The sequence below is a fragment of the Oreochromis niloticus genome, unplaced genomic scaffold, assembly GCF_001858045.2.
Source record: "Oreochromis niloticus isolate F11D_XX unplaced genomic scaffold, O_niloticus_UMD_NMBU tig00002839_pilon, whole genome shotgun sequence".
In the NCBI taxonomy this organism is placed as follows: Eukaryota; Metazoa; Chordata; class Actinopteri; order Cichliformes; family Cichlidae; genus Oreochromis; species Oreochromis niloticus.
Window position 1 is genome coordinate 58,070 of NW_020327727.1, and position 10,538 is coordinate 68,607.

The 10,538-nt window shown below is 41.3% G+C and overlaps 2 long non-coding RNA genes across 2 annotated transcripts; both read left to right on the forward strand.

Moving 5' to 3' along the window:
• The first annotated feature begins 3,765 nt into the window (after positions 1-3,765).
• Positions 3,766-4,036, forward strand: LOC112845071 (uncharacterized). The gene is made up of 2 exons (XR_003217873.1): positions 3,766-3,824; positions 3,946-4,036. It is a non-coding gene; the product is annotated as an uncharacterized LOC112845071 (long non-coding RNA).
• A 5,477-nt stretch (positions 4,037-9,513) lies between these two features.
• On the forward strand, positions 9,514-10,181 carry LOC109200699 (uncharacterized). Its single transcript, XR_002060848.2, has 3 exons — positions 9,514-9,761; positions 9,878-10,042; positions 10,155-10,181. It is a non-coding gene; the product is annotated as an uncharacterized LOC109200699 (long non-coding RNA).
• Positions 10,182-10,538: the final 357 nt, after the last annotated feature.

Consider the following 10,538-nt stretch of genomic DNA (forward strand, 5'->3'; position numbering starts at 1 on the left):
TTATTCGAAGGAGTGGTTTCCAGTGACTTGTCGCTATATATTGATACCCTTGTGCAAGTGGAAGGGCATTTCACATACAACCAGTTAAACAGAGCAATTGTACAGTTCAAATACGTAGGAAGTGATGCTTTAAGTAAGCCATGTGAGGTGAAAACAGGGCAGAGGTTGGGGGTTTCAGCAGCACAGAACTGGTGTCTTCTACAACTTCTGCCTCTGTACATTGGTGAAAAGATAAAACATCCTGTGGATAGTGAAGTTTGGCAGTTATGACTTAAACTTAGAGACATTGTTGATCTTGTATGTGCCCCCAAAATAAGTCACAATGACATTGCCTACCTAAAGATACTGATAGATGACTATATACATCTGAGACACAGTAGGTTTCCTGACAAAGCTTTAAAAGCTAAACATCACTATTTGTTACATTATGCAGAGCTTATCCTTCACTTTGGACCACTCATTTGTTTGTGGACCCTTAGGTTTGAGAGCAAGCACTCGTATTTCAAAGCATGTACAAGAACAGTGCACAACTTTGTGAACTTATGCAATACTCTGACAGAACGGCATCAGTTACTGCAGTCCTACCTCTCAGTGGGCCAACTGTTTCCACCTACAGTTCAAATCACTGGAGAAGCAAGTGATTATAATCATCATCTTTACAACGCTGTCATTCAAGAAGCTGTGGCAAAAGCAGGCAGCACTAATCAGACCACTTTGGATGTGTCAGCAGTTGTCTACAAAGGTACCAAGTATGTCAAAGGCTATGTTTCCATTGTAGATGACACTGATGATGGCTTGGTTTTTGGGAAGATAGCTGTTATACTTGTTAACGATCCTGAATTGTACTTTGTGCTCGAGTTGCATCACTCAGTACTTCTCATTGACCTCGGACTTTACTGCTTGCGTTGCCCTACAGAAAGAAGTGTGTGTGTAAATGCTGACAGTCTGATGGATTATTACCCACTACCACTTTATAACATGGCAGGCCTTTTTGTTGTCTCCCTACACCATTCAGTTTCCTCTTAATTCTTTTTCAGGGATGGAAATTGAAGAGGAACTCACAAGCCTCCTGCCAGCACTAGACAGAGAGAAAATAATCTGCAATTTAGAACATCTGACAGACGTTATTGGTGTACAACAAAGAAGTGATCTTTTGTTTGTGGAGGCGGAAGATCTCAAACCCTTTCTCACACCAATTCAAATACGTAAACTACTTCTTGCATTTAAAGGAGGTTTGTGTAGGTTCTGTACAACTCATAGACTGGAGTCTATGAGTTGACTCATAGTCACTCAAAGACTCATATGTCACTGATTAGCTTGATTAGCTTTTTTTTTCTCTTCACCATACTACACATGTACTTTGACAGTATAATATTGAAGAGCGTTTTGGGGCTCACATTGTCTGGTAGATAATTAACACGGAAAACATAAACAAAAGTAGACACTAAATCTAACAATATTAACCTTTCATTGGTAGTGGTACAACTAAGGGTGGAAATTGTGACATACTGTAAAATATATTGTATTACGACTTTTCAATGCAAGACCTTGAGTTTGTAGTTCTTTTGCAGTCCTGGGATTGCTTCTTTTCATCTTCAGACAAGGTCCCCAAAACTGCCTTGCCGTTACTACTCAATCCTAATTGTAGGGTTCATCTTTTAGTGAGGACATATTTGTTTACATAGTAGCTTTTTAAAGTAGCTTTTCCAATGATCTTCTTTTTTTTTTTAAGATGGCAACAGACCAGAGAACCTGAATGATACCATTACTCTGGAGCTTTGGCCTGCTGCATCAGCTGAAACATCAAGCCATCCACCTCACCCCTGCTCCTCCACGTCCACCACTATGTACAACCATTACTCCAGCTCTTGGGTCTCACACTTACAGATTCCTTGGGAAAGATTTCCACTTCGACTGTCAGAGGAAAAGAAACACATCTTGTTTACAATTTTTAATTCAGAAGGACCTGGAGCTGTGGAGAGACCTGATGTGGATGACTTCATGTGCCTCACATATATTTCTCAGCGGCAGCTTATCAACAGTTGTCCCTCACTTTCAGTAGCTGAAATTCCAGAGCAGTGGCCATTCTTGTTTACTCGGAAAGGTCTTTCGAACCACTTTTACAAACTCACAGGCATCGATATCAGTGAGCGCTTAGGTCAGGCCCTCATAACCAAAGGCAGAAGGATTATTAACTATTTCTCCAGCCAGAAGCTCAAATGGAACCTTGGTATAAGGACACTTATCCAGCAGATACAAAGTGAGGGAGTTTTGACCAACAACAAGGTTGGCACAGCAGCCATACTTCTCATGATGAAGTATTACAAGGAAGACGAAGACTCCCTCTTTCTCTTAGCAGATGTAAACTTTTTTCTAACAGCTCTAGGTTTAATGCTGTTGCTTGCTATCCTGTTTTGTTTTGTTTTTTTGTTACATAAAATGTCCTGGTCCTTTATCTGGCAGGAAACATCTACCAGGATGTCTCTTGAAGCAGAGAGCAACCTGCCAATCACCTTGGCTGCCTTGGCTGATCATGCTTGGTAAGAAGTCATTTTTGAAATAGAACTGATTAGACCATATTACAATTTCTGTTTGGCACAGGAGCTTTTCGTGGACAGGGGTATCCTGTCTCTGTTTTGTTAGCTCAAATTTCTGTAATTTCCTTTATAAACCAAGGTTGTTGGATATGTGTCTCAGTGAACCCAGCAAAGTAACAATATCAAATTTCACATTACATATTACTGATCAACATGGTAGTCTAGCTACATTAACAGTAGAAATACTGAAGTCAATACTGTAAAGTTTAACAGCAGCACAAACTATAAACTCCAAAATAACCATACAGTTGATTCATCTCTGGTAATTTAATTGGGCTGACTATTTGTTAGGTGTGTTTAATGTGCAGAATAATTCCCAATTATGTACAATTATAATATGTTAAAACGGACTTATGTACATAAGGCCACTGATAATTAACTGTATGTAGCTATTTGCTTTATGACAATTTTTATAATGCTATAAATGATGTTTATGTTTGCAATTACTGTGCGATTTTTGGCTGAGTTTGCTATGAAATATATGAATGCCGAAGGATTATGAATACTGTAATATATTGAGAAATATTCATAATAAGTAATACCTTGTTTTTTCACTTACATGTGTTTTTTGGCTGTGGGTTTTGGGGTGAAACTGTGATATTTGTTGCAATTTCAGTTAAATATTTGAAATAATTTTGCTAAGATTTATGTAATTACCCAGACTTTAGAAATAAGTTTTTATAGTTGTGTGAATATAGTGGATACCATATCTACCCTGAGTTTGCTGTGGGCGATATTGTGTGATTTAGTAAGGAGTGCATGTTGGTCGGTCAGTGGACCTTTATTTCCTTGATTTTGCTATTGTCACTGTCCAGTTACATAGAATTATGCTCATTTTTGGTTCCTGCAGGATAGAAATTGTGCCATTAGAAGAAGATCAGCTTACAGTGACTTGTGTCATGCGCGGGGAAACGGTGGAAGAACCTTATGAGTTCTCCATTGCAGAAGATATTTGAGAATCGGAGTGCAAGACAATCTAGACAGTGTGAAGAAGTGAAGTATTGAAATTATTTTATGTTGCATAATGACAGTGTTGCCCCTATGCATTTAAGGACAAAATTTAATGACTGCCACCTCCTGGATGGTGAGTGCAGAGGGGCGTGTAATTGTTGAGCTTGATAAAGAGAACACCTTTGCTGATGCGATGTCAGTCTTCTTTGGCTCATTCTATGTATTGAACCTGGAATACCAGGAGTCAGCGTGTGCAACATTGGAACTAATTCAGAGGTATGTTTGAACAGTTAGCTAATAGTGATAGATGATGAATAAATTATCCCTAAGCAACTCATTATTTCACATCACAACTCAATGTTACTGTATGTTACTATTTATTATGGCATGTTATAAGGTTTTTTGTAAGGATAAACCCTGAAGAGGGAACAAAATGTACCTCCAAGGTTGGGACAAGCAGAAAGACTGGGACCACTGTGAAGCGAAAGGTTGTTCACATTAACCCTCATGTCACAACTTTCCTCCAGCGGCTTACTGAATTTGAGTGGAAAACTTCAAATTAGGTAACTGTTGTTGCCATTTATAGTGAATTTCTTATATAATTTAAGTGACCAATGTGTTGTTACCTGTGTCTCCACAGACGATCCATGGTCCATGCTTTCTGTACATTTACACGAGTCGAACAACAATGAAGACAAGCTCTCTCGTCATCTTGCAAGAAGCTGTCTCTGTCCAATAGGTTTTTTGAGTGCAACAGTTTAGATTTTTTTTCCTTCTTTTACCCGTTTGTTAAAAATTATTTCAGCTACTTACACTTTAATTGTCACATGTATTGGCTCACCCTACAAATCAATGAACTCAGTCCACAAAGCAAGGTCAGGGTTCAGTGCAGGTCAGTCAAGTTCTTTCACACCACACACGCTCATCCATGTCCTTGTGGACCCTGCTTTGTGCATTGATTTGGTGGTGTGAGCCAGTATTTTGGACAAAGTGTATATAAAGGCAGAAGTGTGGGGCTTGATATTATATTAATTACAATTTAGTTTATTTGTATGCAAACTTCACATTGTAGGTTTAAGACCCTACAAAATATAACTAAGAAGACCCAACACTTGAGCATATGTTGTCTGCCATGATATGGATATGACATAATATCGTTATTGTTTGTACAACCATCTGAGAAAATACATGGATTACATGGTTTAGTAAAAACAAGTGCTTCCTCAATGAAAATATGTTTTCAGTTCTTTTCAGTTTTTGATTTTGGAAATGTGTATTTCTGCAGAGGAAAATCAGAACAGAAAAAAAGTGAAGCACATGAATTATTTTGTGTGTGTGTGTGTGTGTGTATATATCTATCTATCTATCTATCTACCTATCTGTCTCGATCAATCTATATATATGTTTTTATATAAAAATACATATATATAAATAAATGATAATTTTTTGTTATACAATACAATTTTTTGGGAACCCTCCAGTCTCTTACAGTATGTTACTGTTTCCTGAAATTACGGTAAATTACGACCTCTTAAACAGTAAATGACCGCCTGTAGGAACACGGTATCCTCTAGCAGAGATGAATATTTTTGGTACTGATGATGCGTGATAACGGTAAGTTACTGGTAAATATATTGCAGTTTATCACCTTGCAGCGGGCTTACAGTGACATACCGTAATAAAGGATAGTATACCAATTCAACACATTCTCACTCCCAACTTGTCAAACGTGTGACGCATGGTCAGGCTCCCTCTGCTTCACTTATCGACGCGCAGGGTACCCCCCTCGCGTCGAGAATTGACGTGCAGGGTCCTCTCATTGAATACTATAGAGCTCCCTAAACGTTGCTTATTGACGACAAGAGATTGCAGCGGAAAGCCTGTTGTCTGTATATTTATACATTTCCAAAATCACATTGTAGTGACGTATACAGAACACAATAAATTATATAATGTAAACAACTACCTGAGAAACAGCAGATACAGCAGATAAATTAATTATAGGCTATTACTTTTGTATCGTTTATTGCATTTATGGAGGGAGTGGTGTATGCTGGGTAATGGCACAGCTAGCGACTGGGTGACTTTATTCACCCGCTTCGGCTGTTATCACCCAGCTAGCAAGACGACATTGAATCTATGTTGATTTTTCATCCGAACCGTCGTATATGGTCGGGGTTGAAATGCCAATGTTGTAACAACATTGAAATACTGTGGTAAACCGACGGTCTTACTATAGGGACGTTGTAACAATGTTGATTTACCGTTGTTTTTTTGTCATTGATATTTGATCTATTTGTAGTCGACCAGGTGACAACAACAACGTCGAGAAAACGTCTATTTATAGTTGACGATCATTCGGCTCCGGTCACCATCAAAAACCATCGATTTGTAGTTGAGCATTAAATTGCATTGCAACTGATCGGGTATAAAGTACCAGAGAAAGTAGATTTATTGTTCATTTGTTATCAATGACTTGGTCTAGTTCACCAGCTTTAAAAAATCGTGTCTACGTGCAATTTATGTATAGTTGACCGGGAAATTAAAGCAGCGATCACTTGGACTATTCCGCAGCACCCCTCTCACATTGGTACATCCCCCCCAGGTATTCATTGGTCGTGTCCAAATTCATGGGCTGCATCCTCCTGAGGCCGCATTTGTAGACCGATTACGTCACAGCGACGCGCCGAAGGCTGTCCAAATTCATAGGCTGCTCCGAATGCAGCCGACAAATGGGTCCTCATTTTCTCCGAATTTGAGGATGGGTCTGATGTATCCTTCTTTGCCCACCATATCCCAGAATTCATAGCGCGGCCCAGCCAAACTCTAGTTTCCGGTAATGGCGGCCGGTACTACGTTTTAAAATTACTCTTATTAATTTTTCTGGGTCACAAAATAAACTTTTAACATATTTTCAGGCTTGAAAGTAGCTGTGTAAACATCAAATATCTGCTCGGTTTATCAAGATATCGCATATTTGGAAAAGTGCTTCGACGTTTTCGGAGACGTCTGTTACCCACCAGCTCGATAGCTAGCCGAGAGCTCGAGGGTCACTGAAGCCGCCGAGAACGGCACAACTCCCGGCACATCATTTTCAGATCACCGCGGACTTTCGCTACTCGGGTTAAACGTAGTATATAAGTACCTGAGACAACCTGAAAATGTTATTGTTGGGCTTTTTCAGTGTTTTGTTTGTTCGTGAGTAAATCGGTTTGGCTGAGATTAAAGTTATTAGATTACATTAGATAAAATAAAACTTTATTAATCCTCCGAGTGGGTTCCTCCTTGGTTTTTATACAGCTGACTAAACGTCAAACAGAAAACTGATTAAACAGAAGTGTGAGATGCCAGTGTACTGTTATATTTTACATAGCAAGGAGCAGACGGCCAAGTTTATTAAAGGAATTGACGGAAGGGCACCACCAGGAGTGGAGCCTGCGGCTTAATTTGACTCAACACGGGAAACCTCACCCGGCCCGGACACGGAAAGGATTGACAGATTGATAGCTCTTTCTCGATTCTGTGGGTGGTGGTGCATGGCCGTTCTTAGTTGGTGGAGCGATTTGTCTGGTTAATTCCGATAACGAACGAGACTCCGACATGCTAACTAGTTACTCGACCCCGTGCGGTCCGAGTCCAACTTCTTAGAGGGACAAGTGGCGTTCAGCAACACGAGATTGAGCAATAACAGGTCTGTGATGCCCTTAGATGTCCGGGGCTGCACGCGCGCCACACTGAGTGGATCAGCGTGTGTCTACCCTTCGCCGAGAGGCGTGGGTAACCCGTTGAACCCCACTCGTGATAGGGATTGGGGATTGCAATTATTTCCCATGAACGAGGAATTCCCAGTAAGCGCGGGTCATAAGCTCGCGTTGATTAAGTCCCTGCCCTTTGTACACACCGCCCGTCGCTACTACCGATTGGATGGTTTAGTGAGGTCCTCGGATTGGCCCCGCCGGGGTCGGTCACGGCCCTGGTGGAGCGCCGAGAAGACGATCAAACTTGACTATCTAGAGGAAGTAAAAGTCGTAACAAGGTTTCCGTAGGTGAACCTGCGGAAGGATCATTACTGGCTACACCGAGCGGGCCCGCCTGCGGCGCACCCGGTGTTCTCCCTCTTTGCCGCCGAGGGTCTCCCGCCACCGTCGCCGGTGCGGGTCTCCCGAGGTTGTCGGCTCGCGCGTCCCCCACCGGAGCTCGAGCCTTAGTCTGGGCCTGGTCACCGGCCGGACGACTCGACGGCCCCGCCCCGCCTCTACGCCAAAGCGAGCCCGCTGCCCCGACCGGCTCCTCCGAGGGCCGACGGAGGAGAGTCGGGACTGCGGCTCGTTGGAGACGGGCGCCGGGGTCCCGTCCGGCAACTACCGGTCCCGGCCCGCCACGAGAACCTCAACCGAAAGCGCGGGCTGGCGGTTTCGCCCTGACCGCTGCCCGCGCGCCTCCGGGTACCCAACTCTCCTCCCTCCTGCGGAGGGAGCACGGGGGGTTCAATGTCTCCTCTCCCCTGCCCCGGCGGAGGAAGGAGCGCCCGGGGGTTTTTTCTTTTCCTTTAAACCCCTTATCCCGTCTACGAATGTGGCAAGTAGAGCGGGACATTTGATTTACTCTCAGCGGAATTGACCGGAGAAGGCATCTGTTCATGCACTGCACTGGCCTGCACCACGATTAGTATAAGGTAAGAATGATTTTTTTCCTACTCGTTATTTCCATGTTTGCATTTGAATAACAGTAAAAAAAGCTCGTTAATGTTGTACATTAACGAGTTTTTTACTGTTATTTACGTTGCTCCCACAAAATGTGGGAGCCCGAAATTGTGTCTACTTCTTACAATCCGGCAACAAATAAATTGCACTGCGAACAAAGTATATCAACAAAGAAAACATTTTCGTTTCATAATTTCTTCGTTATATTCCCTTACAAAGCTAGCTTTAACGCTTCGAGGTTTCCTTTGTTCTTGCCGTCGCCTCGGCACTTGACCCAGACTTTCGCTCTGTAGTTGCTTAGTACTACAAAAAATTCTAAATCTGTGATATATGATTGATAAACGTAATGGTAACTGTATAAATGTGTTCAAGGACTTTGTTACTTTTAATGATTGGAGACCACCCGCTTCAATTCAAACTTTACGTTGCACGCTCACCTACCAATTGCGTTTGCACCTTTCGTCCACACGTAAACAGCGTTTTTGGTCACTGAAAATGGAGATTTCTAAAAACGCCTGCCAGGGTGGATATTTTCGAAAACTCCATTTTTGCATTTATGTGTGGACGAGAGAAACGGAGAAAACGCAGCGTCAAAGGTCTGCGCCAATTTTGACGTCACACTGTGCGCCACGTTTTTGTTTCAGTGCCATGAATTCCTACTTTTAGTATATTCAGTGTTTAAATGCTTACATATACACACACAGTAACTGTCCCTTCACACATAGGACTCAGTTCATCTTCTATGAGCCGTCTTTGTATCTAGTTTTCCCTCTTTATTGACATTGTTCCTTATTTTTCCTCTTTTTTTCAGATTTGATTTGGTTACTACCATCCACCCATCAATACGTAAGAAACTCACGTCCTTAAAAACATTCCTAGTGTTAAACGTTTCGCTTATTTGGCTATTTCCAAATATAGCAATATTAATAAAATAGCAATATATTTGTTTAATCTGATATACACTTTTGTCTGGCCATACATTGTGTTTGTACTTCCAGACACATTTCAAGAAGCCGAACGCAGTCTTCAGAAATATCTAAGTGAACACTGTGATACGTCTGACCTTCAGTCCGAAGCTGAAACTCAGACCAGTCATAAAAGAAAGCACAAGTAAAACTTTATTCACAAACATTTCTTTGATTGTTAAGAATTTATAATCCTGTCTTTTGTACATATCTGTGATGCTTGAATACTGCAATATAACCACATAATATAGTCCAAAAAGTGTACGTTTGTAAACTTTTTAAAAACGCAAAGCCATGTACACTTGTGCACTTCAAAAATTCATTGTATACTGCACCTTCTTGCACATCTCCGTTTCCTGTGTGTGTGTTATTATAAATCAAACTGTAACTGTAGGAAAAAATATGCCAAAAGCACATTTGTAATTACTTATGAACTTTTTCTACTTATTTCTTTAGACCAAATCCCCTGTACACATATAGTGACTCAGAGGATGAGCAGCCCACAAAAAAACGGTTTCCCCAGGCACCTCGAGTGAAAATACCAGGTAATAAAATAATGTCTAGTGTCTGTGTACATATCTGTGTGTGACACACGGAAACTTTTTGGACAAGTTGTCTGTATTCTTAAATACTTTAAAAAAATTTATCTTTTTCTAAACAGCCCTCACCACTCCGCAGTCTTCCCCCCAGCCCACTGACAGCAGGCATCATAATGCCCCTCCCAGCTTCCGGCACCTTTCGCCACTCCGGCAGAACACTCCAAACGACACAGCTTTGCAATCTCCCCAGCATGCAGAGTCTGATGTCGAGGCCTTCCCTATAGATGGTATGCTTTTAAAATTGTTTTAAAGCTGAATCACAATGTCATTGTGCACTTATCTTCAAAACACCAGTTTATACTCCTGAATGTCATCTTGTTGTGATTTGTTTTTCTGTAGATTCCAGAGACTCTGTGAGGCCACTATCGAACATCTTGGAATTTCAGATTTTACATGGTATAAATGGTAAATGGCCTATATTTGTACAGTGCTTTAACTAGTCCCTAAGGACCCCAAAGCGCTTTACACATTCAGTCATCCACCCATTCACACACACATTCACGCACTGGTGATGGCAAGCTACATATACAAATATCATATATATGTGACAGGCAAAAACTAGCAAACACTTTTAGCAGTTAAAACAACTTATACTTGAATGCAGAATGTTACACCATCACTTATGGATATTTTAGTTTTTCAACTCTCACTGCTTAAGCCATTAATCTTTCTAGAATTGTTCTTTGAAACAGATGCGACCTCACAAAAGATGTTAACGATGCT